General features: G+C 41.6%; 1 long non-coding RNA gene across 1 annotated transcript; it reads right to left on the bottom strand.

Annotated features, from left to right (window-relative positions):
• Nucleotides 1-1917: 1917 nt before the first annotated feature.
• On the bottom strand, nucleotides 1918-18039 carry LOC129458405 (uncharacterized). Its single transcript, XR_008649617.1, has 3 exons — nucleotides 17950-18039; nucleotides 4385-4482; nucleotides 1918-2498 (listed from the first exon to the last, which is right to left on the bottom strand). It is a non-coding gene; the product is annotated as an uncharacterized lncRNA (long non-coding RNA).
• Nucleotides 18040-27982: the final 9943 nt, after the last annotated feature.

Here is a 27982-nt window from a genome sequence, read left to right as displayed (position 1 = left end):
ATTCAAGGGTTGTGTAACACAAAAAAACTTGAAAGTTACTTGCAATGCATCAAGAGACTAATTCGCACATTCTCAAGTGGCCATTAGGAGAATTTTTCTTCTAAATCTAACCTTCTGCTTCCTAATCTAACCCCATACACTTCATATTTCTTCTGCCTTGCATCAAGCACTACAAATGATGCAAGCCATTTCATTCCTATTGCTTTGATTCTTGTTCTTTACCTCTGGTAGAAGCTAAAGATTTCTTAACCACTATCATCTTCCTTTCTCCTCAATTTATTGACAGATTGTACACAATCCATGTGATTTTTTCTAATTGTTTCTTTAGGAAATTTAAATACTTCTGTAATTTTTGCTTGAAGTTTTATTTGTGCATACTTGAACTTTATCTCAGCATTTTCCCTGACACCTACTCTAAAATCTTCTAAGAAGTTCAAACTGATTAGTTGGAAAAACAACCGTGCTCCATTTGCAGCAAATACCAGTAGTCTAAAGTCAACAAATGTTAGAAGAAAATAAAATGTTCAAATACCACCACCCCACCCTAACAAAATATCAACTTGATGGAGAATATTTGACTGGTTCAATGCTCCACCCCCAGAACCTAGAATACCTGCAGTAGCATTAACATTTATTAAATGAGCAAATGCATCAATAAATGTGCAGTGTTCTATTGAAAATTTATGCAAACCTATTCAAGATCATGTCTCAATCCTGTCAAATCTTAATGGTGCATTGTAAATGCTCTCTCTTTAAGAAGACTCTGTTGGACCTCATCCTGTCTAAATCATCCCTCCATCCTTTGAACTCTCATAATATTTTATCTGCCCATACCTGTGACATTTGTCACTTTCTTTTTTTTTTTTTTTGAGACAGAGTCTTGCTCTGTCACCCAGTCTGGAGTGCAGTGGTGTGATCTCGGCTCACTGCAAGCTCCGCCTCCTAGGTTCACGCCATTCTCCTGCCTCAGCCTCCTGAGTAGCTGGGACTACAGGCGCCCACCACCATGCCCGGGTAAATTTTGGATTTTTAGTAGAGACAAGGTTTCACTGTGTTAGCCAGGATGGTCTTGATCTCCTGAGCTCGTGATCCACCCACCTCAGCCTCCCAAAGTGCTGGGATTACAGGCGTGAGCCACTGCTCCCGGCTGACATTTATCACTTTCTACCTTGAATTATTTTTGCATTTGTATTTATATCTTTGAATTCTGTTTCACCTTTTTCCTGTTCTCCACTGCACTTAGCACAAGGCCTGGCCAACCTTAATGGTGTTGAATAGGTTGTGTGTGTGAGTGTGTGTGAGTGTGTGTGTGTGTGTTTAGACCATGCATTATGAAATCAATTCAAACCATTACCTTTGGGAATGCCATAATTATCACAGTCAGAATAATCTGCATAGATATCAGGAAATTAATCCTGATAATACCTGGTCTAAGCAACCAAACAAATTTTTCCTCATATGCTCAGCAATGGTTTACTAAGTCATATAATCTATCCTAGCAGTTGAAGGGGGAGAAAAACAAAGCAAAAATTACATGACTATCACATTTCCCCAGAGTAAGTGCCTTAGGCATTCATCTGCTGATTTATCTTCTACCATGAACATAGTTAAAACTAATTGTATTATTATTATTACTTATTAAAGGAAAACATAGGATTTCCCCCTTATACATTTCTTTGGGTTGACCCCAAATTTGTTTTGAGTTCTTTGCTATAATACGCACTCTAATTTTCCTCTAAACTTCTGGATCATAATTTACCCAGATCATTAGCAATTTTCTTTCCTTATTGTATGATTTCTGTCTGCCTCTGGGTGGCTTTATTTTAATTAGAAAAAAAATAGAATGGAAAAGTTTCAATTGTAAACACACAAAGGTTCTGTTGGCAAGTATGAGTTTGGCAGAAGAAAGACCCATGGTGAGTTTAGCTGCAGTTTATTGGCTCAAAAACAAGAACAATTTTGAAGGAAATTAGGATAGTTTTTTTTAAAGTGACAATTTTCTCCATCAGGTAGATTACACTATTTCCTGTTATTTTATGATACTGATATTTCACTTATACATTTTCTCCAGAGCCCATAAAATTTTCCATCTGGGGTGCAGTTTTCTAATCCCTTTGTAAGCCTTGGATTCAGTTTCTCCTTTTCTTTTTTTCCTCACTTACTTTCTTTCTTTTTTTTTTTTTTTTAAGTGTCAGTCTCCAGGAACCTTTATCAGATACCAGGGAACATAAGTTTACATCTTAGCTAAAGAGCTTATCCACTCACAGAAAGCTTCCCATAGATCCCTGGAGGACAGAGGGTGGAAGTAAAAATCAGGCTTAACTACTAAAATTACCTCTGCCTGAAACTTTAGTTTATGCCTTGAACAGCTTACAACTAAAATCCTTGAAAATGAAGACTCAGTGCTTCCAGTCGATAGATGTTTTCCACACAGGAGATGAAAGAGCAGGTACAGCCTGGGTTTCTTTCAACAGGAAGGAAGAGCAATTGGTTGTGGTCTGTAGGAAAAGAAAAAAAGTAAATGTCCTTTAAAAGCTTAATAGTACCAAGAAGATCTTTTTCTCCCTTTCTCTCGCAGTGGAACCATAAAGTCCTCCCAGGCAAAGACCAGGCCGACAAAAAGAAAAAGAGAGAACAAAAGCTGAAGCATCATGTGGATAGAGTTACAGACTGATCACAACTCACGTGATGACATTTTATTACTGATGGAACAAAACGGGAAACAGTTATTGCTTAATGGACGTTATTTCCTGTTTCTGGAATACAGTGGATTGTTTCATTCATTCGTACCACATAGCAGGTCAGTTGGCTTCCCAGCGCTCACCTTTGTTTATTGGCATGCAATGCTTTAACTTTTCTCCCACTGGACATATCCTTGCCCTGCCGCCTTCCTGTACCAATAGTTTTTGTCATCGCTTTCAGAATTTTAACAACATTCTGAGAAAGTTTGTTTAGAGAAAATATGGGAAGGATAATAAACGAATTTTCAAGTAGGAAAGCTGGGAGTGAATATTGGGTTCTAAAAGGTGAAGAGCTTCCTCTGTTCAAATGAAGGGGAGGATAGCCAGGCTGCTAGCTGTGGGATCACATCAGTGACCAGCAGCGAGTTTGGCACTCAGGCAGAGCACACATGGAGAGGGCTTGAGAATATCCCCATGAGTGTGCAATGAGACAGAGAAATGTAAGCTATGCCCAAGAGCCTCTTGTGGGCAGGATGCCGTGGCATTTAAGCCTCGATAACATTGCTTTCTTCCTTCTCAATGTTCTGGAGTATCATTTCAGTGTTAGGACTCAAGACTATCTGCTTCAATATACAGCCAAAGTTAATATGAAGGTTTACACAATTATCTACATAATTCATACAAAAAAGAAAACTAACAGGGAAACAAAAGCTTCACAGTATCTCCATTCAAAAGGCATCCCTAACTGCTCATCCAACATCAAACTCAAAATACTACCTGACCTAGTAAATCCTTGATTCATATTTGCCCAGTGAGTAAATGAATGGGATGAATGAGTAAACTGAGCAAATCACTGACTCTATTTTATTCTCCACTTTACTTAAATCAGTAGCACCTCGGCATATGAACTGAGACTTTTATAAAAGCAAAACCACTTCGTAAAATTACGGTGTTAGCCAAAAAACCGCCCAGTCTTATGGCTGCAAAAGTGTCAAAACGTAGGCTCCTTCCTGGGAACTAACATTGTCTCTTGGAGAAAAATATCAGGTGGGAATTACCTGGAGAACAATTTACTAAAAGGGAGTCATTAACATCATGTTAAAGACATTGTTTAAGGAAGTAGCATATAATAAATGATTTATTCATTAATTTAAAATATCATTTTATCATTGCTCTAAATGGTTATATTTGGAGTCTGACTTTTCTCATTTATTTCTGTCCCCCATTTAGAAGTTAAATATTCTTATGACTTCGTTTAGCAAGAACAACACGTGTAAGTAAAATCAGGAAATACAAAAAGAACAAAAAAGAAAATTGCATTTTGTGCAGCTCCTACTGAGAGCTAGTGACATTTGTTTTCCCCAGTGCCCGTGCTGTCAGAAATCCTTATCCACACATCTCCCTTATTACTCTAATTTGTCAAAATGATGGGTAAGAAAATAAACCCTTTTTCTCAATTCGTAATCAAATTATTAAAGCAATATGTTTGTAGTTATTGAAGCTCCCTCCGGCCTTCCTCACACTTTGTGTTCTCAGCAAACCGAAATTCTCTGAATTAAAGTTCCCTGCTCACAGCTCTCTTGTCTCCCTGTCTAAAACGCAGCTCCTTTCTTGCAAAACACTTGTTCCTCGAATATTTATTTAACCTCTGCAGACTCAGTTTATTTTTGTCTTTAGTTTTAGCAGGGGGTGGTGGCACGCACCTGTAGTCCCAGCTACTTGGGAGGCTGAGGCAGGGGAATCATTTGAACCCAAGAGGCGGAGGTTGCAGTGAGCCAAGATCACGCCATTGCACTCCAGCCTGGCAACAGAACGAGACTCCGTCTTAAGAAATAAATAATAAATAAATAAATAAATACAATAAAAAACTCACACCATTAAACAACTCTCCATTTCTCCCCTCCCCCTGGACCCTGGCAACCACCATTTTACTTTCTGTCTTTATTAATTTAAATATGCTAGGTACCTTTTATAAGCATCTAGAATATATGTTATCATATGTATACATATATGGAATCGTGATATTTGTCCTCTTGTAATTGACTTATTTCACTTAGTATAATGTCCTCAAGGTTTATCCGTGCCATGGCATGTATCAGAATCCCCTTTCTTTAGATGGCTGAATATTATTAATTCTATCTATCTATCTATCTATCTATCTATCTATCTATCTTTCTATGTATCTATCTATCTGGATAGGCAGAGCTGTCCCATTGATGGACTTTTGGGAAGTTGTTTGTTTTTATTGACAGACGTTTGTGGATCTGTTCACTAAACTGTTGCCACCATGTAGACATAGTGTCTCTTCCCCCTAAAATGAATTACATTTTTACATACAAAAAAAAGGGGGGGAAATAGGTCGGGTGCGGTGGCTCACGCCTGTAATCCCAGCACTTTGGGAGGCTGAGGCTGGCAGATCACGAGTTCAGGATATCGAGACCATCCTGGCTAACACGATGAAATCCCGTCTCTACTAAAAATACAAAAATTAGCCCGGCGTGGTGGCGGGTGCCTGTAGTCCCAACTACTCGGGAGGCTGAGGCAGGAGAATGGTGTGAGCCCTGGAGACAGAGCTTGCAGTGAGCCGAGATAGTGCTGCTGCACTCCAGCCTGGACGACACAGTGAGACTCTGTCTCAAAAAAAAAAAAAAAAAAAGGAAATAATTGCTCACATTACATTTCCCATAAAATGACCTTGTATGACCCAATCAATATACAAATATTTTGACTTTTCACTATTCAGGTGTCTGAATCAATAGATTCTATTACTCATTTGATGTAAATAAAAAGTTATTCAATTCCTAAAGATTTATTCACAAGCCAAACTCAACGTCCATGCTTTTGGAAATTCAAACTATAATACTATGGAGCTAGCTTTTGGATATTAAACCTTAAGGAAACATGCTTCTTAAAAAGCATATTAACTTAGCCCTGGTCCACAGCTGCGTTACTCCGAGTACTTGTATACTGAAATTTGCTTTAAAAGGGAGCCAATTTCTTTCTTTTCCATATGTGATCTGTTACACTAGCAATATTCTAAGTGTAACAAGGGGCTTGGAAATGGGGAGGTCACTAATTTGGATCTAGTATTTATTGATAAAATACAGGACACCCAATTCAATTTGAATTTTAGATAACCAATGAAGAATGTTTTAGTATAAGTATGTCCCATGCAACATTTGAGACATACTTATGCTAAAAATTTCTTCATTATTTATCTGAAACTCAAATTTAACTGGACATTCTCTATTTTTATTTGCTGAATGGGACACTCCTATGTGATTCCCACCCTGATCTGTAGGAACTTGAGCCAAGAGACAGATGGAAAAGATATTTGAATGAAAGTGTGCCAACACTAGGGGGCGCTGCAAGAAACAGAGTGAGGCCATACTGGGAATTGAAGAAAGAACAGTAAGGTTCTCCTGGCTCCACTGTGAAGGGCACTTGAGGAACACATAGGAGAGGAGTGACTTCGGCATGTATAACCATCAGAGCCACATAAACCAGCCCCAGCAGGGACAGGGTGCAGCCACGCAGGCCAAGTCACTAGCAACCAGGAAGCCTCCAAGTCCAGCAGCCAGGGCAACAGAAGCAGCAGCTGTGGCTACTGAGCAGCTGATCAGATGCTGGCCTCCACAACCACCAACAAAGAGTTTTACTGGCTTCCAAGAAGGACAACTGAGCCTCCCAGGGATCCTGCCAAAGAGGGTTGAGTGGATATCTGGTAACTAAGTTTCTAACAATTCTGGTGGAGTGGTGGGGGTACAATTCAAAGCCTCTTTTTTTTTTTTTTTTTTTGAGACAGAGTCTTGCTCTGTCGCCCAGGCTGGAGTGCAGTGGCGCAATCTCGGCTCACTGCAAGCTCCGCCTCCCGGGTTCACGCCATTCTCCTGCCTCAGCCTCTCCGAGTAGCTGGGACTACAGGCGCCCGCCACCATGCCCGGCTAATTTTCTTTTTTTTGTATTTTTAGTAGAGACGAGGTTTCACCGTGGTCTCGATCTCCTGACCTCGTGATCCGCCCGCCTCGGCCTCCCAAAGTGCTGGGATTACAAGCGTGAGCCACCGCACCCGGCCTCAAAGCCTCTTTATAATCCCACTGGTGTGGCCTCCTTCTTGCCCCCACACACAGACACACGCACATTCCCAGAGTGACGTTCTCAAAAGCCAAAGCTAACCAGACTTCTCAACAGCAGAAAATATATCATTTGCACCCCCACAACTTCCCAAAGTAGCCTTCTCCATGTTCTGCGTTGCTCTTCCCAACTTACCTTCCAACATAGACATCTCCACCAACTCAGACACCTCACTGAGCCCCCCGTCTTCCAGATAGAAGGGAAAACACTTCAAAGTTAAAAAGATATTTGTGATTCCAAAAATGATTAAAAAAAAGGTCTGTGCCAAAAATAACAGAAACAAAAAATTTGTTAAGATAAGTCTTACTGGCCAGGTGCAGTGGCTCACTCCTGTAATCCCCAGCACTTTGAGAGGCCGAGGCGGGTGGCTCACCTGAAGTCAGGAGTTTGAGACTAGCCTGACCAACGTGGAGAAAACAGTCTCTACTAAAAATACAAAAATTAGCCGAGCATGGTGGCCTATGTCTGAAGTCCCAGCTACTCCAGAGGCTGACTCAGGAGAATCACTTGAACCGGGGAGGCAGAGGTTGCAGTGAGCTGAGATCATGCCACTGCACTCCATCCTGCGCAACAGAGCGAGACTCCATCTAAAAAAATAAAAAACAAGAAAAGTAAGTAATACCAAATGCCAAAGTATAGGTTCTAAGCAAAATGTTCTTTTTTTCAGACACTTCCTTTTCTGGATCCTTAAGGGAAATACAGGAATTGTAAATAACAGAGTTGAAAAGCTAATAATCTCTTCGCATCTTCCCTCTGGCTTCAAACTTCACTCATGTTCTCTGTTCAGGAAACTTGGCAGCTTGGAAACCAGGTACTGAAAGTATGAGAAGCTATAGTGTTATAAGTGTTCACACATACTATAAGTGCATACACATACTATAGCTATCCACCAGCTGCACATACCTTTCCTTAGAAAATGGCAAATCCATTTGAAGTCAGGGCGAAACATTTAGATAGGCTTAACACTTATGTGTCCCGAGTCTCTCTTATCAGAGGAAGAAAATATAAAAGTAACGAATCCTAGGCTTACACAGTGACCTGGGCCACAAGCTGGGTGCAAAAACCCAGGCTTTGGGTTTAACCAACAGAGAAGTATTGGCTGGCTCTTCTGAAGACGATTACTCACAATGCATTGCTAAAATTTATTCTTGAGAACAAAACCAGAAAGAAGGGATGAATTGGGACATAGAAAAAAAAACTTAAGCTTGATTCAGCTATCAACCAAGAGGACCTAGAATTGATGGTGACAGAGCAAACAGCAATTTTCTAGGGAGTACTTAAAACCATCTCTATGTGTGATCATTGCCTCTATGATATGATTTCAGGGTTCTGGGAAATGTTTCTCACGTTGGTTGGCCATATATACCAGGCATTGCCAATATTAACTAATAAAGACATCTATAAAAAATGTATAAGGAAATAGAAAACAAATACACAAATACACCATATTATTGCAATTTATGTTTTCACAAAAAACTCCTGTCACGTTGCAACTTTGGTCAAAAAGATCTTCAGAGCATAACTCTAGGCAGAACTGTTCCTGCTCCTGGAAAAGTGAACCACAGTTTACAGCCAACACCCCAGTCAGAATGTCTTGCCTTTGTCTAGTGCTTTGTAGATTACAAAACTGTTCTGTGAACACTTTCTCCTTTGATTCTCAGAATTTGTGTGTGTAGTGGACATTATTATTACTATTTTGTGTTTAAAGGACCCAAAGATCTTACCTACTTCTTCCAGCTTACTTCCCACCACATTCCTCTTATCTCTGCCCCCCAACCTCTCCAGGCTCCCTCTGGCCTTCCTCACACTTTGTGTTCTCAGCAAACTGAAATTCTCTGAATTCAAGTTCCCTGCTTGCAGCTCTCTTGTCTCCCTGTCTAAAACGCAGTTCCTTTCTTGCGAAGCACTTGCTCCTCGAATATTTATTTAACCTCTTCAGACTCAGCTTAAACCACGAGAAAGCTCTCTCTGACCCTTTAAGACAAATGTATCTCCTCTGCACTGCCATAGGCTCCTTCCTATAGGTCCCCTAAAATAGCTCTTATGGCACTTGGTTTTAATGACCTGTTTAATGGTCTGTCTTCCTCACTCAGCTTAAAGTCCATGAAGGCAGAAATCATCTCCAGTGCTGAAAAGATGTAGGTACCTAAAAAATATCTGTTGAAAGAATGAATAAAGTTACTTCCCCAGGCTCACAGAAAGGTGAGTGTCAGACCTGGGATGAAAATTCTGATCTGATTCCAGTAAAGGGCCAGTTATGTGGTTGAATGATACATGTGTTTTCAAGATGAAAGAGAGTATAACCATGTCAAAGAATATTCAGAATAACTAGGACCAGGTGAAGAATTCTCAGTAAATATTAATCAACAAAATGTTAAAATTCACTAGACAAATCTGGGATATATCACCAAACTATTCACAATATGCCAAAGTCACACTCTTGACCTTCTTCTAGTGGAAACCACAGCTCCAAGAGGAAAAACACAGTATGTAATCTAAATGTTGGCCACAATGTGCCTCAAAAAGCGTCAAACTGGAGCTTGACCATCATCTTGTCCCTCAATTAAGCAACTTTGTGTTAAATGCAAAGATGGTGCTGCTGGCTTACACAAAGTTCTTTGCAATTTGAACACATGAGCTCATCCCTGAACAAGGTGAAAGTTGCTTCTGATATTGTCTCAGCATCAAAAACTTGACTAAATTAGTCAACATTCTTCACCAGTATCAAAGTCATCTTTAACTTGCGTATTTGTCTGCAGCCGTTATATCATCTTTCTGTGTCTTTCTCCTTGGCTGTTCCTTCGTTCATCTAAATTTGCATTCAGGCCCTCCTTCTCCACCAAATGTTCTGACTGCTTTCTTTTTTCCCCCTTGGAACAGAAGCATATGGCTTGCATCTGAACTCTATCTCTCTCATTTCTTTTTTGGCCAATCCGGTTAAACAATTGGCTCTACTGCTTTTCTCCACCAAAATGACTGGGTGTTTCACTTGCTTACCCAAAGGGTAGAGTTATCTGACTTTAGCAGATGAGCCAACATTAATTTTGCAATTTGGAAGCTAAACTATTGTCTCTGATCACAAAGTTTATAGGCGTTAAAATGAACTCAGCTCAACCAGAAACAATTTCAAATATTTTCTGCGAATTCAAAACAGAAACTTCTAAAAAGATAGTTTCATTACTTTTAGGGAGACATTTAAACACTACCTCTTCAGATTTCCTTGGAAGGGAAAAATAATACATTTCATTCCAAAGAAGAAAAAAATGGGAAAGGCGTTTTTGTCCTTTCTATCCATTCTTTACTACCTAAGAGCAAAAGAGTAAATTATCAGATTGGCAAGCATGGAAAAAGGAACTGAACACTGGCAAGAATGGAGGAAAGGGCAGTGTAACCAGCCCCTTCCAACAGATTCCAACATGTCCGAATTTCACTCCTTCCTTGGGCAAGCAAACTAGGGCAGGAGGAAAGCCTGCAGCATTCTTACTGTGCTGTCTGCAGCTTGGTGAGTACATTGGTTCAACTCATGGAGAAGCAATTAGGAAACCTAATTATAGCCTCTCCTCCAAGCCATGTTTTCGAATCTGCTATTTCCAGTACAAAAAAAGACTGATATTCATTTATCTTATCCCACTAGCTATCTGGTTTAGAATTTAGAGGGAGACAGGAGAATGATTCATTACCAAATTTCAACATGTGTCTAATTTTCTGTTCCTTGGCTGATTACGTTGCCTACATCTCACGGCCACCAGAGAAATGCAGGCGTTTATAATCTTACATACCATAGTCTGAATCCTGCTGCTTACAGGATTTGTGAGCATGGGCTAAACAAATTAACTTCTTTATGCCTCAATTCTGTCACTTCAAAACAGGACCAAAAATAGCTACCACATTCTGTTTCTACAAGAATGTAATGAGTGAATTATATACAGTTTCTATCTAGCTTGGTACCCGACACAAATAGGTCTTGGTAGCTCTGTCACTTACAAACTATAAGATGCTTTCCCAAAGTACCCATAATGATCAAACTAAGCAGAGAATAGAGGACGTTATCGGCATAGAGTGTGGAACATTTTTTTTTTTTTTTTTTTCTGAAGAGAGGGTGTATTATCTAAAAGAAACATCCCAGGTGGTTCAGATTTACTAAATACTGTTCAGCTCCCTCTGTCTTTCCTTCTGGGGATCTCTTGCCATAGTACTGCTGAGAAAAGAGTGTATAAGAAGCTCCTTTTTATTGTAAAGCTAGAAGAAATGGCATAGCACCTGGTCACCCATTCTAGTGGCAACGAAACAAAGAGCTATGATCTTCCCCTCAAGCCTGCAACAGGGTCTTTTGAGAACCTCATGAGTAAAGCCTCTGAGATTTTCAGCTCACATGAGCAAATCCAAAGAGTTAGATAACTGAGATAAAGAACTCTGGTAGACTAAGTGGAAGCCATTGCATTTGAACAAATACCTTTGAAAGGTAGGAATATTCTTTGAATTTTTTCCCCTCCTAGAAACTGAAACTAGGGGTATTTAGGATCTCTTTATCCTGCCCTCTTGTGCAATTTCCTTTTCACTCTCAAATTCTTTTTGCTGTGCTTGTCATCACTTCATATTCTATGGACTGTATAAGCTGTCCTTTGTTCCTGCTATTTTAAGCTTCCTCCTTATCGCGGGACTGACAGTCTTAGCATCAGGTTTGAAACCCCTAGACATGCTGGAGCCACACTGCAGAATCCCAGCAGAGCTAAAGGGGTCCTTTCTCTTTCCCGAGGTGTTTTCAGTTTCCGAGGTTCAAATCATGAAAACGAAAGAGTTATTTCCTTTAACAGAGGCTCTAAGAGCATTTTTATTCTAACAAAATGCTATGTTTTAGTAAAAGAGGCTGGTTGGAGATTGCCCCGTAGTAGTTTCCTACAATGAGAAAAACTGGCTTCAAATGGCAGTTGTGTGTACCATGTATGTATTTTGATTTTTCTGATGCTACGTGTCCATATTAGAAGGACGTAACATAGTTAGCTTTTGTTTGAACACAGGGTCAATCTTATCTACGTGTAGCAGCTATCTAAGGCACTTGAGTCTTTCTTACCTGCTTGCTGGTATCTGAGGTTCCCTCAGTAGAAGAGAGAGACTTTCAATTCCCAGTTAGCAATAAGGATTAACACTGAAAATGAAAAAAGAGTGGTTCTCCACCTGGTCTATTTCCACCTCAGTACACCTGAAGGATATGACACACGTACTAGGAGCTTATGGTAACAGTCAATCTCACCAGGTTGAGGTTAGGAGAGCGAAGAGCTTTCAGAGGGTAAGATTTGATAAGGAGATAGACACTGAGAGAAAGGAGCCATAGAATGGAGAGGTCAGGAGCATTAAGACAAATTTGAAGGACTCCCAACTCCTGTACAAGGCTTACCCTGTCAACAGTAAAAAGCAAAAAAACATTTACATGAGCCATAGTTTCTGTATTATGGAGACTCTCATCTAGTACTTATATACTGATTGTTCAAATCACTAGCCTCCCTATATCTGCTTTTAAGTGGGTCTGACAAAATCCAAAGTTTGCAGCCACCCCTGCCTTCTCAGATGCATAACTCATCCAGCTATCTCTGCAGAGCAGATAGGGACCCCATGACAAAGTTATAAAGATAGGAACTTAGTCACTGTTTATTAGGAAATATTGGGTGTTCCATACAAAAGGAGGGATTTTATACATTTTTAATTATTATACCTTCTTCATGAAGTATTAATATACTGCTTTTTTTTTTGAGATGGAGTCTTGCTCTATTGCCCAGGCTGGAGTGCAGTGGTATGATCCCGGCTCACTGCAACCTCCACCTCCCGGGTTCAAGCAATTCTCCTGCCTCAGTCTCCCAGGTAAGCCAGATTACAGGTGCATGCCACCACGCCCGACTAATTTTTGTATTTTTAGTAGAGACGGGATTTCACCAGGTTGGCCAGACTGTTCTCGAACTCCTGACCTCATGATCTGCTCGCCTCGGCCTTCCAAAGTGCTGGGATTACAGGCATAAGCCACCATGCCTGGCCAATATACTGCTTTTAAGAAGAGAAAAATGAATCTTAGAGTGCTTAAATAACATGATTGCACGGCTGCTGACTCCAGAAGTCTTTAGTCTTTCTATAACATCCCCCTCTCCTCTGCCTGTATATCCTGCAAAAATGTTCAAGATCCACAGGTAATAGTCCAAGTACTAAAGAGATGGGCAATCCTAACCCTGCTGCCTGGGTTGGTACTTTTCAATGGTGACATTTTGGAAGTATCCCTAGAGCTTTGAGCATAATGTTTCTGTCCTAACACTGTAATCAAGTATGTTAAACATGACTCAGAGACGAACTAATAAAAGTGCTCATGAAACAGACAAAGCAGCTTGTTCACTCCCATGGACATATGAGAGAAAGGTTGGACCACCACTCTCTAGTCATAAATTATGGTCGGGCTATCAGACACTTGCAACTCAACAAGATCCTGCTCTACCCACCAATCTCCCAAAAGACAAGCTAAATTCCTGGTACAGTTGTGGGCAGTGATTCTTAAAGTGTGATCCCTGGAGCAGCAGTAGCAGTATCACCTAAGGACTTGCAAGAAATGCAAATCCGGCTGGGCGCAGTGGCTCACGTCTGTAATCCCAGCACTTTGGGAGGCCGAAGCAGGCAGATCACGAGGTCAGGAGATCGAGACCATCCTGGCCAACGTGGTGAAACCCCGTCTGTACTAAAATACAAAAAATTAGCCGGGTGTGGTGGCGCACACCTGTAGTCCCAGCTATTCAGGAGGCTGAGTCAGAGGAATTGCTTCAACCCGGGAGGCAGAGGTTGCAGTGAGCCGAGGATTGCACCACTGTACTCCAGCCTGGCAACAGAGCAAGACTCCTTCTCAAAACCAACAACAACAACAACAACAACAAAAAGAAATGCAAATCCTCCCACCAATCCCAGGTCTACTGAACCAAAAGTTCTGAATCAAAAGTTTTCCAGGTGATTCTAAGCATATTAAAGCTTGAGTACCACTCAGCATCACCTCCTGTACCTTGATAATTTCAGCTCTCATTGGTCCAGTCAATCAGCTAAGCCACAAAAATTGAGCCATTACCAGCTGTACCAGTCTTGGTAGCTGTACCATTCTATCTCTAGAGAGATACAATCTTCTCTATCCTCAAGAAGTTACATATAGACTTAAAACAAGTTAAAAAAAAAAAAGTACATAACACCATGCTGCACTGTGTATAGGCCAGACTCATACAAAGAACCATGTGACTATTACATATGGTTAGCAGAGATCAGTCAATTCCAATTTAGGTGTGCAGGGAAAATGCATATTTTCTTTCTTTTCTTTTCTTTCCTTCTTTTTTTTTTTTTTTTTTTTTTTTTGAGACAGAGTCTCACTCTGTGGGCCAGGCTGGAGTGTAGTGGCACTATCTCGGCTCACTGCAACCTCTGTCTCCCAGGCTCAAGCAATTCTTCTGCCTCAGCCTCTCGAGTAGCTGGGATGACAGACGTGTGCCACTATGCCTGGCTAATTTTTGTATTTTTAGTAGAGATAGGATTTCACCATGTTGGCCAGGCTGGTCTCAAACTCCTGACCCGCTTCGGCCTCCCAACGTGCTGGGATTACAGGCTTGAGCCACCACGCCCGGCCGGAAAATGCATATTTTCAAACTATGCAAAAGATCTGTGGATCACTAAACATCTATGGCAGCCAATGGCTGTCCTGATGTTAATTCCTTGAAAATAGGGTGGCTCTTGGAGAGAGCATTAAAGACATGAAACTCAGAATTAGAAATAGCTTCAGATTTTACTCATAATTGCCTTTGGCTGCCAACCAAAGGCTTGTGTGTTCAGTGAGGGGAGTATTTTTGATCATCATCAAGCCATACTGCAGATAGAGATCTCCGCATTAAAGAATTTCAGTCTCAGGGTTTAGACAGATGGCTATGCAGGACAGTCACTATAGTAGATAAGAGAGTTATATCTTGGACTTGGCTCAGGCAGAAAATATTTAAGTATTGTACTTGTTCAACAGAAAACTGGATATTAATTAGCCATTTATTGTGTGCTTTATGTATACAGAACACTTACTGGTTATAAGAGGTAGTTAAAACAGCACTCACTTTTGAGAAGCTCAAAAATGCCATTAAGATGTCAAAAACAACAAATAAGCAATTAAAAAGTACAAAGGAAGACATGTGAGTACAGAATGAACTGTCTGAATTGAGTAGAGTTATCTAAGGAGTGACTAGAAACAAATTATGTTAGTGAAGGAGAATGCAACTAAAATATAAAAAGTTAACAATAAAGAAAGGAAAATAGAAAGGATGATGATTGAAGACAGGAGGAACAAATGATATAAAGAATATGGAGAAGCCAGGCACAGTGGCTCACATCTGTAATCCCAGCCCTTTGGGAGGCCAAGGTGGGTGGTTCACTTGAGGTTAGGAGTTTGAGGCCAGCCTGGCCAACATGGTGAAACCCCATCGCTACTAAAAAAAATTCAAAAAAAACCAAAAATTAGACCAATGTGGTGGCAGGCACCTATAAATCCCAGCTACTGGAGAGGCTGAGGCAGGAGAATTGTTTGAACCTAGGAGGCAGAGGTTGTGGTGAGCCGAGATCATGCCACTGCACTCCAGCCTGAAAGACACAGTGAGACTCTGTCTCAAAAAAAAAAAAAAAAAAAAAAAAAAAAAGGAGATAGAAAGTATCAATCTACTTGAAATCTACAGAAAACGGATCAATTTCTAAAGAGAAATGGAAAAGGACCTAGAAAGGTCAATGAATTGGTAACCTTGAGTTCTGTTATCTTAATTATTTAAAGTAGACATTCAGAATTCAGTACAGAATTCTGGATAGCATAATGCCTTGATAGACAGTATGCTTGAAGACAACTTCCTGTTGTGTATCATCTAAATAGAGCTATAGGAGAAAAACAGCCCAACTCTGTAAAAGGTTCTACACAAATGTTGAGAGCGAGAGGGTCGCCATCTTGCTTTGTGGTTGTGGAGTGCAGGTGAAGGAGAGAGAACTGAAGAAATGCACAGAGAACAGTGAACAAGCCATGCAGAAGAGAAGCCAAAACCCAGGGCTTAGTTAGGTTGTCTTAACCCTAGCTGCACAATAAAATCACCAAATAGACCAGGCGGGGTGGCTCACACCTGTAACCCCAGCACTTTGGGAGGCCAAGGCGGGCGGATCATGAAATCAGATAGAGACCATCCTGGCTAACATGGTGAAAGCCCTTCTCTACTAAAAATACAAAACAAACAAACAAAAACTAGCTGGGCGTGGTGGCAGGCACCTGTAGTCCCAGCTACTCGGGAGGCTGAGGCAGGAGAATGGCGTGAACCCGGAAGGTGGAGCTTGCAGTGAGCCAAGATCGCATCACTGCACTCCAGCCTGGGCGACAGAGAGAGACTGTCAAAAACAAAACAAAACAAAACAAAAAAAACCCACCAAATAACCAACCCAGACCAATTAAATTCTAGTCTCTCCAGGCTGAGATGATATTAGTCCTTTAAAAAAAAAAAAACTCCTCACACATTTCTACCATGCAGCCAGAGTTAAGAGGCACCAGCCTAGTGCCCAGGAACACTGCAGTGGCAAAGATTATTAGGAGTCAATGATTTTGTTAAACTGACCTGCTTAGTGAGTTGGTGGCAAATTCTTTCAAGGTAGATGATCTGTAGGGAGAAGGAAGTATGGACGTTTAAGGCAAGAGATAGAAAGTGGAAGTTACTAAGTTACAGGGGACTTTTTTTTGTTTTTGAGGTGGAGTCTTGCTCTGTCACCCAGTCTGCAGTGCAGTGGCGCAATCTCGGCTTACTGTAACCTCCACCTCTCGGGTTCAAGCAATTCTCCTGCCTCAGCCTCCCAAGTAGCTGGGACTATGGGCATGTGCCACCAAGCATAGCTAATTTTGATTTACAGGGGATCTTTAAAGCTGTGTTAGCAGGTACCTCTAAGAGACTGCAGAGAGAACAGAGAAACTAACACAGATTTCTGAACCACTGCTTCCATGGTTTATCAGAGCAATGAGTGGATTATGGGTAAATAAAATGGGAAATCAGCAAACAGGAATCAAAAAGCAGTGATGAACCTTCAGTCATCAATCACGTGCAATGAAAAGATCACTTGTCAATACTGAACTCTGACTTTTTGCATTATTTTCTTCCTTCCCTCCCCTTCTAAATGGGCTTAGCTTTACCAGGTAGTCTCCTAGCTTTGTAGAATTTTTCCTATAAAATGCTTGCCAAAAGAAAGAGAAACACTTGCCTATCTTTTCATGTCTGCCCTTAAATATGTGAGTGGCACTCCCAGTGGTATTTTCCTCCATCTCTGCTCTATTTTAGCTGACTGTTTCCTGCTGCCTGAAATTAGCCTGCCCCTAACTGTATATAGATTACGTAGGTATGGCTTGCCTAGAGTAATAGATCCTAGCATTACAAACTTTTGAATAATTCCTATCTACTAAAGTTATTTGATTTTAATTGAACTGAGCAGAATAAACTGACCTCTCCCAAATATTAATAAGTCAGATTGAATGAATCTTTCTGGGTTTTATTCTGCCTCTTAGCATCAAAGCAGAATTTTCCAAACTTGAAAATCTTAAAAAGAGACCCTCTGTTATAGTCCGTTTTTAATATCTGCTTAACTTAACTCATTCTTAAATAAATAAGTGGTAAAAGGAACAGGACTACCATCATCCTCTTAGGTTAATCATTGGTAGTGAGAAAAAATTGCTGAGTCAGCCACAGTGATGACTGTGCTGGTTAAACTCTCACAGATCCTCACGGTTAATGACCACGATTGGTGAAGCAGTTCTCCAATATCACCTTTATTGTCTGTATGAAATCCTTCATATTTTGTAAGAGATGTAATTTCATTCTGTGTTGACATGGTATTGTCAACCACCAACAGTCAATGAGAGACAGACAACATAAGATGGACAGAGGTGGAACAGAGACGATAGAAACAGAAACCAGGGCCACTTTGCAGGGGAGAGAAAGTGCAGCATGTGTTAGTTCCATAAGTGGTCAGTTCAATTGTGAATATTTTTACTTTATGATCACTCATTCTTCCCAGTGTAATCTTGTAACTTCTGGGACTCACACAAATCATTTTTTAATGAAAATGTACTTACACTGTCTTATATATTGTAGTTGCATTTTTGAGTATATACTTCTTGATTCTGTAGTTAATTTCATCAAACATATCTTTCTGATATGACCCCTGTTTAAAAAAAAAAAAGTGAACCTTTTGAAACTTGGGCCTGATCAAGCTACTTCTTGCTTAAAATACTTCAGTGGTTTTCCACTGGTTTTTAGGAGAAACACCAAAATCCCTAATAGGGCCTACAAGCCAAGCAGTGTGTGGCCACTGCCTGCCTTGGAACATACTCTACCTTGTCCTTTATATTCCAGAATTTGTAAAATGGCTCAGTAACAAGCTTAATCACGTTATTACATGATGTTCTCTCTTGTTCTCCCAAATTTTCATGTAAAAATTCCTTATACAGTTATAATGCACCCTAAATGCAAGGTATTAGTTAAATTCTTATATATTCCACATTTTTATATAAGACTTTAAGAAAACTTCCTCAAAAAGAACTTTTCAATAAAAAATTATTGTCTCGCACAGGAGGTTAGTCCTTAGGCAGACTGTTCGTGTTGCTATTTAAAATGCCATCTTTTTCTTTGCCAATTTTGTTTTGTTTTGTTTTGTCTCTCTCACCATCTTTTCACGTGTCGTTATCTCCTGCAGCACTCAAACTTGTTGCTAAAATTTGGTGAAAATGTTTGACAAACTCTATCGTGAATAACAAATAGATCTTATTAAATTTGAATTCTGAAGTCTGATCTTGGGTGACCTCCTTTCTCTAAGTGTTCATTTTTCAATTATGCCAGACTGGGGTAGAGGAGAGGGTAAGAGGTAGTATTTATTTCCTATGATTACACAAGTAATTTATTCTTTGTAGAACATGTGCAAAGACTAAAAATATATAAAGAAGCAGAAAAATAGTCCATAATCTTAACACTCAGAGACAACCAATGATAATACCCTGGTGTGTTGACTGCTCTCACTCTGGTGCCAGTCACCAGCACCTCACACTGAAACCAACCCAATAGTCCGATAGATCCGCAGTCCCCCAACCTTTTTGGCACTAGGGACTGGTTTTGTGGAAGACAATTTTTCCACAAACCGTAGGGGGTGGGCAGGGGGAGTGCCAGCAAGTGATGGTTTCAGCATGATTCAAGCACATTACGTTTATTGTGCACTTTATTATGCTGGGGAACTGTTGGCATAATTGTGTTTTGAAATGTGAGAAAGGTGAGATTTGGGAGGGATCAGGGGCAGAATGATATGATCTGGATCTGTGTCCCCACCAAAATCTCATCTTGAATTGTAATCTGAATTGTAATCCCCACCTGTTGGGGAGGGAACTCATGGGAGGTGATTAGATTATGGGATGGTTCCTTCATGCTCTTCTTATGATAGCAAGTGAGTTCCCACAAGATCTGATGGTTTTATCAAGTGCTTTTCCCCCTTTGTTCGGCACTTCTCTCTCGCCACCATGTGAAGAAGGACACATTTGCTTCCCCTTCCGCCATGATTGTAAGTTTCCTGAGCCCCTGTGGAACTATGAGTCAGTTAAACCTTTTTCCTTTATAAATTACCCAGTCACAGGCAGTTCTTTATAACAACATGAGAACAGACACAATTATGCCAACAGTTCACCAAAGTCTTAACTCATTTCAGCATTAACCCATAAGTCTTAAGTTCACAGTCTCATTGAGACAAGGCAAGTCCCTTCTGCCTATGAGCCTATAAAATCAAAAGCAAGTTAGTTACTTCCTAGATACAATGAGGGTACAGACACTGGTTAAATACACCCATTCCGAATGGGAGAAGAAGTTGGCCAAAACAATGAGTCTGCAGGTCCCATGCAAGTCCAAAATCCAATAGGGCGGTCATTAAACCTTAAAGTTCCAAGATGATCTACTTTGACTCCATGTCTCACATCCAGGTCATGCTGATGGAAGAGGTGGGTTCCCACAGCCTTGGAAAGCTCTGGTTCCATGGCTTTGCAGGGTACAGCCCCCTTCCTGGCTGCTTTTGAGAGGTGACAGCGTGCTGGCAGCCCTCGCAGCCCTTGCTCGCTCTCAGTGCCTCCTTGGCCTCAGTGCCCATTCTGGCCGCACTTGAGGAACACTTCAGCCTGCCTCTGCACCATGGGAGCCCTTCTCTGGGCTGGCTGAGGCTGGAGCTGGCCCCCTCGGCTTGCGGGAAGTTGTGGAGGGAGAGGCACAGGTGGGAACCAGGGCTGCACGCGGCACTTGTGGACCAGCGTGAGTTCCGAGTGGGCATGGGCTCAGTGGGCCCTGCACTCAGAGTGGCCGGCTGGCCCGCAAGCCCCAGGCAGTGAGGGGCTTAGCACCTGGGCCAGCAGCTGCTGTGCTCGATTTCTCGCCAGGCCTTAGCTGCCTCCCTGCAGGGCAGGGCTTGGGACCTGCAGCCTGCCATGCCTTAGCCTCCTCCTCCCTGCCATGGGCTCCTGCATGACCCAGGCCTCCCTGACAAGTGCCGCTCCCTGCTCCACGGTGCCCAGTCCCATCGACCCCCCAGGGGCTGAGGAGTGTGGGCGCATGGCACAGGACTGGCAGGCAGCTCCACTTGTGGCTCTGATGCAGGATCCACTGGATGAAGCCAGCTGGGCTCCTGAGTCTGATGGGGACTTGGAGAAACTTTATGTCTAGCTAAGGGATTGTGAACGCACCAATTGGCACTCTGTATCTAGCTCAAGGTTTGTAAATGCACCAATCAGCACTCTGTGTCTAGCTCAAGGTTTGTAAATACACCAATCGACACTCTGTATCTAGCTAATCTAGTGGGGACGTGGAGAACTTTTTTGTCTAGCTCAGGGATTGTAAATGCACGAATCAGCACCCTGTCAAAATGGACCAATCAGCTCTCTGTAAAACAGACCAATCGGCTCTCTATAAAATGGACCAATCAGCAGGATGTGAGTGGGGCCAGATAAGAAAAAAAAGCAGGCTGCCCGAGCCAGCAGTGGCAACCCACTCGAGTCCTCTTCCACACTGTGGAAGCTTTGTTCTTTCGCTCCCTGCAATAAATCTTGCTACTGCTCACTGTTTGGGTCCACACTGCCTTTATGAGCTGTAACACTCACCGCAAAGGTCTGCAGCTTCACTCCTGAGCCAGCGAGATCACGAACCCACCAGAAGGAAGAAACTCCGAACACATCCGAACATCAGAAGGAACAAACTCTGGACATACCACTTTTAAGAAATGTAACACTCACCATGAGGGTCCGCGGCTTCATTCTTGAAGTCAGTGAGACCAAGAACCCACCAATTCCGGACACACTTTCATGGGCTGGCATTGTCTAAGGCTTTTCCAGTCTCACCATGCAAGCTGTTGGTGGATCTACTGTTCTTGGGCCTGGAGGATGGGAGGATGGGGGCCCTCTTCTCATAGCTCCACTAGGCAGTACTCCCGTGGGGACTCTGTGTGGGGGCTGTGACCCCACATTTCCCTCCCACACTGACCTAGCAGAAGTTCTCCATGAGGGCTCCTACCCTGCAGCAAACTTCTGACTGGACATCCAGGCATTTCCATGTATCCTCTGAAATTTAGGTGGAAGTTCCCAAACCTCAATTCTTGATTTCTGTGCACCTTCAGGCCCAATACCTTGTGCAAACCACACAGGCCTGTGGCTTGCACCCTGTGAAACAATAGCCTGAGTTGTACCTTGGCTCCTTGTAGCCACAGCTGAAGCTAAAGCACCTAGGACACAGGGCACCATGTCACAAGGCTGCATACAGCAAGGGGGGGCTGGGTCCAACCTAGGAATGCATTTTTTCCTCCTAGGCCTCTGGACCTGTGATGGGAGGAGCTGCCATCAAAGTCTCTGACATGCCCTGGATACATTTTCCCATTGTCTTGGTGATTAACATTTGGCTCCTCCTCATTACTTATGCAAATTTCTGCAGTTGGCTTGAATTTCTCCCCATACAATGGAGTTTTCTTTTCTATTGCACCTCAGGCTGCAGATTTTCCAAACTTTTTTTGCTCTACTTCCTCTTGAACACTTTGCTGCTTAGAAATTTATTCTGCCAGATACCCTAAATCATCTCTCTCAAGTTCAAAGTTCTGCAGATCTCTAGGGCAGGGGCAAAATGCCACCAGTCTCTTTGCATAACAAGAGTGACATTTACTCCAGTTCCCAACAAGTTCATCATCTCCATCTAAGACCTCCTCAACCTGGAATTAATTGTCCATATCACTATCAGCATTTTGGTCAAAACCATTCAACAAGTCTCTAGGAAGTTCCAAAGTTTCCCACATTTACCTATCTTCTTCTGAGCCCATCAAACTGTTCCAATCTCTGTCTGTTACACAGTTCCAAAGTCATCTCAACATTTTCAGGTATCTTTACAGCAGTATCCACTCTCTGTGGTACCAATTTACTGTATTAGTCCATTCTCACACTACTATAAAGAACTTCCTGAGACTGGTTAATTTATAAATGAAAGAGGTTGAATTGACTCACAGTTCTGCAGGGAAATTTACAATCATGGTGGAAGGGGAAGCAAACACATCCTCCTTCACATGGTGGCAGGAGAAGTGCCAAGAAAAGGGGGGAAAGCCCCAGATAAAACTGTCAGCTCTCATGAGAGCTCACTCACTATCATGAGAACAGCATGAGGGGACCACACCCATGACCTAATCACCTGCCACGAGATCCCTCCCCAACATGTGGGGATTACAAGTCAAGATGAGAGTTTAGTGGGGACACAGAGCCAGACCATATTACACACATATGTTTATTACAGCACTATTCACAATAGCAAAGAAAAGAAATCAACCTAAATACCCATTAATAATAGACTGTATAAAGAAATATGTGGTACATATACACCATGAAATCCTATGCAGCCATAAAAAAAGAATGAGATCATGTCCTTTGCAGGGACATGGATGGACCTGGAAGTCATTATCCTTAGTAAACTAACAGGAACAGAAAACCAAATAGTGCAGGTTCTCATAAGGATGCAGAAGGGAACAACACACACTGGGGTTTATTGGAGGTTAGAGAGTGGAAGGAGGGAGAGGATAAGAAAAACAACTAATAGGTACTAGGCTTAATACCTAAGTGATGAACTAATCTGTACAACCAACCCCCATGGCAGAAGTTTACCTATGTAACAAACCTGCAATGGTACCTCCACACGTAAAAAAGTTAAAAAAAAAAAAAAAAAAAGAAAGGAAAAGAAAGAAATTGACCTTTCTGGTCTTAACGCTTGAAACATATTTGTTTAGTCTGAGTTCCTACCTCAGAAAAGGGCCTTCAGGTCTCTACAAAAAAGTACCAAAACACTGAAGCTCACCAGATCACCACATCAAAACAATGAGATGCTGGACCCCTCATTCATCATGATTGCTTCTTGCCCTTCCCTAGTTCCTGTTTTCCTGCACATTGTTACATTTCTTCCCTGCTACAGAAAGCCCTAGTTTTAGTCCATCATGGAGATGGATTTGAGACTGAGTTCCCATTTCCTCAGCTGCAGCACCCAATTAAAACTTTCTTCCTTGGCAATAATTGACGTCTCAGTGATTGGCTATGTGGCGAGGTGAGAAGTAGGAACTAGACCAAACCCCTAATGTTTCAAAAACAACACCTGGAGTATTGCACCAGGCCCTCTGAACTACCCTGTCTCATTTTGTGATCCACGGAATCTTCCACATGCTGTTTCTCAAACAAGCCATGCAGCTCCTGTCTCTTTTGCCTTCTACTACAGAAGCTTCTTTCTCCAGAGAAACACGTTTTACTCCCTTATCTCCAGGTTTCTGTCCTAATGTTCCCACATCAGACCTTTTCTAACTAGCCCATCTGAAATAGCACCCTCCCTATAAGCACTTAGCACTATCTGATTGTGTGTGTTTTTATGTACATGCCTATTTGCTTATTTATTTATTTGCTAATCGTCTGGCTCCTCTCACCACAATGGAAGCTTTATGAGAGCAGGAACTTAGTTTTTGTTCACTGCTGTATTCACAGCATTTAACATAGTCACACATAGACAAGTCACAGGCCCTCAATAAATATTTGTTAATGATTGAATGGAACAATTGATATTTTCATTACCATGTCTTCTTCCAAAACATGTTGAAATTTCAGTTCTCCTTGAATGGTCTCAAGTGCAACTCTAAATTTGGGCTTGGTTTACACAGCTATTCAGGCTGAGGTGCATCTATCTGCAAATGGTCAGGTTTCTAGATGGGCTATAACAAATGCAGTTCACTTTTTTTTTTTTTCTGAGACGGAGTCTCGCTCTGTCACCCAGGCTGGAGTGCAGTGTCATGGTCTCAGCTCACTGCAAGCTCCGCCTCCTGGGTTCACGGCATTCTCCTGCCTCAGCCTCCCGAGTAGCTGGGACCACAGGTGTCTGTCACCACGCCTGGCTAATTTTTTGTATTTTTAGTAGAGATGGGGCTTCACCATGTTAGCAATCAGCAATAAAAGTGGCAGCACCACAATGTCTGGAAGATCATTGCATCCTTTGTGGATGGTAGTCTTATTTCCATTTCTCTTTTGCAGGACTCCAGACTGGCTCAGAACTTTTATTCTTTCTCTGAACAATCCCAGATTATGCCTACTTCACTTTTTTTTTTTTTTCCTGAGGTGGAGTCTCGCTCTGTCGCCCAGGCTGGAGTGCAGCGGCGTGATCTTGGCTCACTGCAACCTCCACCTCCCAGTTCAAGCAATTCTCCTGCCTCAGCCTCTCGAGTATCTGGGACTACAGGAGCGTGCCACCAAGCCTGGCTAATTTTTTGTACTTTTAGTAGAGATAGGGTTTAACTGTGTTAGCCAGGATGGTCTCGATCTCCTGACCTCGTGATCCACCCACCTCGGCCTCCCAAAGTGCTGGGATTACAAGCGTGAGCCACCGCGCTCAGCTGGCAACTTCACTTTAAAACTGACATTCTGTAATTTCCCATTAGTAAAGACTGTGATGATGATGATGATGATGATAGGTGAAATTACATTCTATTACAAAATTACATATTTGTGTCCCCCCCCAAATCTCATCTTGAATTATAGCTCCATAATCCCCATGTGTCATAGGAAGGACTGGAAGGGAGGTAATTGAATCATAGGGGCGGGTTTTTCCCATGCTGTTCTAGTGATAGTGAATAAGTCTCATGAGATCTAATGGTTTTATAAAGGGCAGTTCCCCTGCACACATTCTCTTGCCTGCTGCCACATAAGATGCACCTTTGCTCCTCCTTCATCTTCTGCCATGATTGTGAGCCCTCCCCAGCCATATGGAGCTGTGAGTCCATTAAACCTCTTTTTCTTTATAAATTACCCAGTCTCAGGTATTTCTTCATAGCAATATTAAAATGGACTAATACATTTATCTAACTATTTAAATCTTCTGGCAGATGCAATTTTGTCAGTCATAGCATTTATTGACCATCATGTGACAGTATGCCAGGTGCTGAGGGAAATCATAAAGGTTTGTGTTATAATGTAATTGTCTTGGCTATGAAAGATGTTCAATAAATGTGTTGATTGATTCATTATTAAATCCTTTGGTTTCTTTGTTCATAATCCTATTCAGTTTTTTTCTGTTAATTTTTATTCCAAATTCAAGGCATATTTTACAAAATCTCTGGTCACAACCCAAGGAAAATACATAATGGCACAAATTAGGAAATTAAAAAAACAGATAATAAAAAAAGCATGGTAATATTTCATTTGAAAGCATAAAATAACTGGGAAACTAGTTCACTGTCAACAAAAAAGAACATTTCGTGACTGCAGCAATACAAAAAAAAGGTTAAAAAAAAAAAAAAGTATCTGTTCCCCTTGTGCAGTCAAATTCTGTAACTTATACTCAACTTATTTAGACTGTGTGATAATTCAAACAAAGCCTGAATTGAAGTGTATTTTTGCCCCATATATATTTTAATCTATTCTGTGTGAGTGAGTGGTATAAACATGAGTTTAAGTGAATATTTAACCTACTTAAGGGAACGTGGCAGACAGTGCTGGCTGCATATTCAGTATGCATTCTTCCAATCTTCATTACTAACAGAGCCCAGATTTTGTTTAGGGCAGCAGTTTAGCCCAGTAAAAGTATTCAGCTTTCCAGACTCTTTGTAGCTCAAGGTGCTTTTCTTACCCAGCACAGGACATTGAAATTAAAGTGCAAGGTGATAGGGTTGTTTTCCTAATAAAAAGACCAAGCTCAGCTGGCAGGCATCTTTTGCTCTTAGCTCTGCTCCCTTTTTCTCCATCCTGAATAGAGATGCAATAGCTGGAAGTGAAGTAGTCATCTATGTAAGGATGCAAAGCACATGGTTAGAATGATGGGACAGAAAGTGTGAAAAAGTCTGTGCCCTTGGCTGGGCACGGTGGCTAACACCTGTAATCTCAATGCTTTGGGAGGCCAAGATGGGAGGATTGTTGGAGCCCAGGAGTTTGAGACAAACCTGGGCAACATAGCGGAGCCCTGTCTCTTCAAAAAAGAAAAAAATTAACCAGGCATTGTGTCATGCACCTGTACTCCCAGCTACTTGAGAGGCTGAACAAGGCAGATTACTTGAGCTCAGTTTGAGGTTACGGTGAGCTATGATCATACCCCTACACTCCAGCCTGGGCAGTAGAGTAAGACCTCAATTCAAAAAAAAAAAAAAAAAAAAGAGGCTGTGCCCCTGATGGTTTCCTTGAGTGACTGCCAGCTCTGAACTGTCAAATTTCTGTTACACATAGCCAAACACAGTTCTAACAGATAGGATAATCTCCTGATCTCCTGAAGGTTTCATTTATGTGCAAATGGATATAGACATGACAGACACATTATAAATAATTCATATTTTCTTTCTGGTTGTATGTGTTAGGCTCTACCACTCTATTAGTCTGCTTCTAGTCACTATTATTTACTATAAAATTTTCCTTCTATTTTTTTAAGACAGAGTCTTGTTCTGTCACCCAGGCTGGAGTGCAGTGGCGCGATCTCAGCTCACTGCAAGCTCCGCCTCCTGGGTTCACGCCATTCTCCTGCCTCAGCCTCTTAAGTAGCTGGGACTACAGGCACCCACCACAACGCCTGGCTAATTTTTTTGTATTTTTAGTAGAGATGGGGTTTCACCGTGTTAGCCGGTATGGTCTCGATCTCCTGACCTTGTGATCCACCCGCCTTGGCCTCCCAAAGTGCTGGGATTACAGGCTAAGATTTTCTTTCTTAAAAATAATGCATAATTTCACATTTTCCACTAAAATGGCCTACATGAGTATGATCGTGGTATTACTTTATCTCTGAATCTAAGTATTATTTACTAATTATTCAAAGTCAGTGACATGGGCAACTGAGGAGTCATCAATCTTAGTGTATACATGCACAGATTTCATAGTCATAGACACTGAGATTGAATCCTACCTCTACCCCCTACAAGCTCTGTGATCCCGAATACAAAACCTCTCCTTTCTCTACCCACTATCCCTTAAACCCTGTGCTACCACAATCGTCACAGCACTTACTACACTACACTGAAATCACTAACTTACTTCTCTTTTTCCTCAACTGCACTGTGAGTACTTTGAAGTTCAGGAAGGTGTCTTTAGCAGCTCTCTTCTGGTATTCATCCCAGTACCTACCACCTAGACGGCATTCAATAAATATTTGTTGAATGAATCGATAATTAATTCTGAACCCATAATTAAGTAATCTGGCTTTCCAAATATGACATTCCCTACAAAGGAAATTTAGAAAACACAAAAATTGAAGATATGAAAGGTGGCTAGAAAGTGACTGCCATGATCAACCAGAGAGAATTTATCCCATGGGAAAGCATTCAAACAAACCAGCATGGTAATGTATCTCAAGTGGGAAGGGCCATGTGCCTTCCAAGTCTCTGTCTTACGGAGTCTTAGTGGAACACGTGGGAATTTAAGAGGCCACTCGATGGTATTTAAAGTCTGTATGAAATGAAATGATCCCCTGGAACTAAAGCCCATTGCATTCCTTAGATTTGGCTTCTTTCCTCTCCATCTGTAGAGGACTTTCTGTGCTCTGGATCTCATGGTGTAGAGGGAGGGAGAATCCCTCCCTCCACATACAGGACTCCGGTGTTAGTTCCACAGA

This window comes from Symphalangus syndactylus, chromosome 19 (genome assembly GCF_028878055.3).
Source record: "Symphalangus syndactylus isolate Jambi chromosome 19, NHGRI_mSymSyn1-v2.1_pri, whole genome shotgun sequence".
Classification (NCBI taxonomy): domain Eukaryota; kingdom Metazoa; phylum Chordata; class Mammalia; order Primates; family Hylobatidae; genus Symphalangus; species Symphalangus syndactylus.
Note: the sequence above shows the minus strand (reverse complement) of the source record. Positions and strands in the feature narration are given on the sequence as shown.